The sequence below is a fragment of the Choloepus didactylus genome, chromosome 4 (genome assembly GCF_015220235.1).
Source record: "Choloepus didactylus isolate mChoDid1 chromosome 4, mChoDid1.pri, whole genome shotgun sequence".
Taxonomy (NCBI): Eukaryota; Metazoa; Chordata; class Mammalia; order Pilosa; family Megalonychidae; genus Choloepus; species Choloepus didactylus.
In genome coordinates, this window is record NC_051310.1 from 64,410,916 (window position 1) to 64,416,020 (window position 5,105).

Sequence of the window (5,105 nt, forward strand, 5' to 3'; positions counted from 1 at the left end):
CTCAGCCCTTTGGGGTGCTGAGCTCAATAGAGAAAACCGTACCCTGGTTCAAGTCCTTTAACTTTGTATTTCTAAAAACAAAGAAGTGTAAATACTCCCACTGTGACATACTATCATTCTCTAAAGAGAGGAACAAGTTTATCTGTACCTCATTTTCTACCCTTTTTCCTTTTGACCAGTAATCTGAATCAATTCAAACATCCTGTGATAGTATATTATGGGAAGGGAAGGAAAATTTTAGGTGACAAAAGATTTCGAAGAAGATGGTATGTTGTCATAAATATTGTTATCTATTTTACAGCTGTTATAGGTAACAATTAATTACCTGAATGTTGCTTTATAGTAATTAATATATTAAATATTTTAACAGAATCATGAAACATAAAAATTCCTGTTTGATAAATAAAATACTGAAATTAATATGGTGTGCTATAAATGAGAAGATATCATAGGAACTCTCTTCCAGTTTTATTTAATCTCATTGCAGAAAATGAGAGATAAGGAAAATCAAATGATTTCCCTGGAATTTCTCATTCATTTATTTTTTTTTTAGTTCATTTGCTGCATTTTGCACTATGTGCTTCATATGTACCAAAGATGCAACATAATACATCAAAATTCTACCCTCAAGATATTACCATTCACATGAATCAGACAATAAAAAGAAATTGTGATGCTTGCTATGAAAATAATATTGTACTTTAATTGTGGGAGTGAGAAAAATGGCATAAAGAATGCTGCCTGCAGCTGAGGGAAACCAACTTGAAAGGTTGCACCTTCCTCAAAATGCTGTATATAGGAGTGTATGCAAGGTACATATTTTCTCAGTGCAAACTTCACCCTGTGATGTTTGGATTGGGTGTAATGGGATGCATGAAGAGTATTTAAAGTTGATGGGAATTAGAAGGACATGCATCTCATAGGGTTAAAGAGGAACAAAATAAAGTTTTCAAAATATTGTAGAAGAACCAAATGCACTGTATTGAGTTCACCAGCAATGTTAAGATGATTCAGTATGGAAACAGGATTGTGAATATTGGGTTTAGGCAGAGATGAGAATTTGGAGGGGAAAAAAGTGATGGGACATTTGAGAAATTTATCAAAAAGTCTGAAATAGGAAGTAAATGATGCTGGACACACAGATACATTTTGATAAAAAAGAGATTTTGGAGTGTATCTCATGATGAAGCTGAAGTATAAGTAAAGGTAAATGAGAAAATAAGAGCTAGGGTAGGTATACAAGAGTAAGAGACATGCTAACTTTAAAACAAGGAATTATGAATTATGAAAAGATTAAACATCTTTTGGAAAGCATTTCTGAAATGGAACTTACATATAGATCACAGGTGTTAAAAAGTTCAGTCATCATCCTGTAAGTCAGGGTTTTTGGATGAACTTTGAGTTCATCCATTGGTGACAGGGAGGAAAAATGTAAGCCAGTTAACCACATATTTAATAACTGTGAAAAGTTCCTTGGATGTTCATAAATCACAGATTTCACAAAAGTTATTGGTAGAAAAGAATAGGAATTCATGAACAAGAAAAGAACACATTTCAAGAAAGTAAGTCATCATAGGCAGAAAAATTCCATGGGAAAACATTCCATACCTTCACCCCTTCATCCATAGTCCAAAGACAAAAATAGCATTGCATTATTGTTAGTGTTAACATTTAGTAATGAATAATATCAATACATACAAAAAATGCAGATAATATTTCTGAGACATTATTTTGTCAAAATTGTTATCAAGTGGGTAATGCATCTGCATGACATAATGAAAATAAATAAAAATGGGTGATGTAAATCAGAAATAGGAAAATATATGCATATTTGTAATAGTTGGAAATATTATTATTGCATCAGGGGAGAAACTAATGTTTAAGTTTGTAGATGCCAAGCAACTAAGGAGGAATCAACAGGAATCAGAAAACATGGAATTTCCTGCCTCACAATATCTTTCCCAGACACCTTTCTTTGGGAATTCAGTCAAGGGCTGTGAAGAGCAAGACATTCCATGAAGTTTTTTGGGAGGTGTGGAAAATACTGGTATCTCCTTCAGAGAATGCAGTGTATATGAGCTGCTTTGAGGAAGGGGCCTCAAATCCAATCCACAATCACTGGAATCCAGATGACTTACCATGTTAGCCAGATCCTATATCAATTTATCAGCAAAAAAAAGCAATATTCAATCTGATGAATAAAAACAGAATTGTGATTATCAGTGACCAAATTTATTCTAAGTGGATAGAAATCTGAATAAGGAGATGTGACTGCATGCTGCGTGGATATACAATTATAATTGTGAGGATAATTACGCATTAAAAGTAAATATTTCTAGCATACAGATTAATAGTATGACTTTGAAATTAATAAACAAATTAAATTTATAAGGTAAAATGCATGTTTTTGTAAGTGTGGTGGAAAATAAATATAATTGCAACAATAAAAATAGTCATTCAATTAATTTGCATTTTCATTTGGAAGAAAAAATGGTGATTCTTCAAATAAATTGAAATTGGCACAATCAGGTTGTCTATGTGAATATTCATAAATACAAAATATGATTATCATAACCACAAGACGTAATAGGCAAGTATCCAAGCAATCAAGTTCTGGATGGTGTTTTATGACACACATACATATGCATACCCACATCATTGTAAATGAGAGGTTTGAAATTATTGATCTACAGATTTAGTATTTTTGTCCTTCTAGATCTTTTGGAAAGATGGAAAGAAGAAATCTTACAGTCAGTGAATTTGTTCTTCTGGACTTTCCAGCTCAGCAGAGCAGCAACCATTCTTCTCTGTGCTCTTCCTCTCTGTGTACTTGGTCACCATATCAGGGAACATGCTCATCATCTTGGCAAATGGCTGTGACTCTCACCTCCATTCCCCCATGTGTTTCTTCTTTAGCAACTTGGCCTTAGTGGATATCTGTTATACTTCCCATACAGTCCCTCAATGTAATGAACACCTTGACAGATACCAAGACTATTTCTTTTTCAGGCTGCCTCACCCAGCTCTTCTTCTTCATCTCTTTTGTGAATTTGGATAGCTTCCTTCTCTGTGTGATGGCTTATGATAGGTATGTGGCCATCTACCACCCATTACATTACACCTCCATAATGGATCGTCACCTTTGCATCCAGCTGGTGGCAGGGCTCTGGGTTTTGACCTACGTCCATGCCCTCCTACACACCGTCCTAATGGCACATCTCTCCTTCTGTGTCTCCAACATCATCCATCATTTCCTCTTGGATCTCAACCCACTCCTGCAGCTCTCCTGCTCTGATGTGTCTTTCAACATAATGGTCAATTATACAATAAGAGCTTTCTTGGCTCTCACACCTTTTGTCTGCATCCTCATATCCTATTTGCATATCTTCTCCACAGTTCTCAAGGTCACTTCAACTCAGGGGAAACAGAGCACCTTTACCACCTGTGGCAGCCATTTGTCAGTGATGGTGTTGTTTTATGGAACAGCCATTGTTGTCTACTTCAGCCCTTCCTCCTCATACCCCTGTGAGAGATGCACTGTCATCTGTCATGTATAATGTGGTGACTCCAATGTTGAATTCTTTCATCTATAGTCTAAGGAATAGGGATATGAAGACAGCACTCATGAAAATTATTTGTAAAGGTGCAAACCTTTATCAGAATTAAAGACAACAATAACTGAATTAATAATACTACTTTGGCCATAAAAGAAAGTGAATCCCTAGATGGCAATGATAATAATAATAAGATAAATTTATTGTTTTAATAAATGTTCCCTGTATGTTTCAAAATGTATTATATGCTTTATATTGATTTTCATATAAGCCATTTGAATAAATATATGAGATAAAATTATAAAACCCATTTTTTCAGGTAAATAAAGGGAATCTATATCATAACATGCTTAAGTCCAAGCATATAGGTAAAGGAAGGTTCCTTGATTCCATACCATGCACTTTAGTGATGAGATGTGATTCTCTGTAACAAAGTTACCAAACATTCTAAATTAGAGTAAATTAAGATAAATCTTTAAATTAATATTTATATGACCAGATTTTCAATTAAATAAAAATGGATTCAAAAATTATCTCCACAAAATAGTGGAATAAGGAACTTCCTCACTTTTTTTTAAATCTTCATTTTATTGAGATATATTCACATACCACGCAGTCATACAAAACAAATTATACTTTCAATTGTTTACAGTACCATCACATAGTTGTACATTCATCACCTAAATCAATCCCTGACACCTTCATTAGCACACACACAAAAATAACAAGAATAATAATTAGAGTGAAAAAGAGCAATTGAAGTAAAAAAGAACACTGGGTACCTTTGTCTGTTTGTTTCCTTCCCCTATTTTTCTACTCATCCATCCATAAACTAGACAAAGTGGAGTGTGGTCCTTATGGCTTTCCCAATCCCATTGTCACCCCTCATAAGCTACATTTTTATACAACTGTCTTTGAGATTCATGGGTTCTGGGTTGTAGTTTGATAGTTTCAGGTATCCACCACTAGCTACCCCAATTCTTTAGAACCTAAAAAGGGTTGTCTAAAGTGTGCATAAGAGTGCCCACCAGAGTGACCTCTTGGCTCCTTTTGGAATCTCTCTGCCACTGAAGCTTATTTCATTTCCTTTCACATCCCCCTTTTAGTCAAGAAGATGTTCTCTGTCCCACGATGCCAGGTCTACATTCCTCCCCGGGAGTCATATTCCACGTTGCCAGGGAGATTCACTCCCCTGGGTGTCTGATCCCACGTAGGGGGGAGGGCAGTGATTTCACCTTTCAAGTTGGCTTAGCCAGAGAGAGAGGGCCACATCTGAGCAACAAAGAGGCATTTGGGAGGAGGCTCTTAGGCACAACCATAGGGAGGCCTAGCCTCTCCTTTGCAGCAACCATCTTCCCAAGGGTAAAACCTATGGTAGAGGGCTCAACCCATCAAACCACCAGTCCCCTATGTCTGTGGTCATGTTAGCAACCATGGAGGTGGTGTAGGCGAATACCTCTGCATTCTCCACAGGCTCCTCAAGGGGGCACTACATCTTTTCTTTTTTTTTCCTTGTTTGTCTTTTTTCTTTTTTTTTTTTTTAACTTTCCC

General features: G+C 35.8%; 1 pseudogene; it reads left to right on the plus strand.

Annotated features, from left to right (window-relative positions):
• The first annotated feature begins 2,729 nt into the window (after positions 1–2,729).
• Positions 2,730–3,666, plus strand: LOC119532664 (annotated as a pseudogene).
• The last annotated feature ends 1,439 nt before the right edge of the window (positions 3,667–5,105 follow it).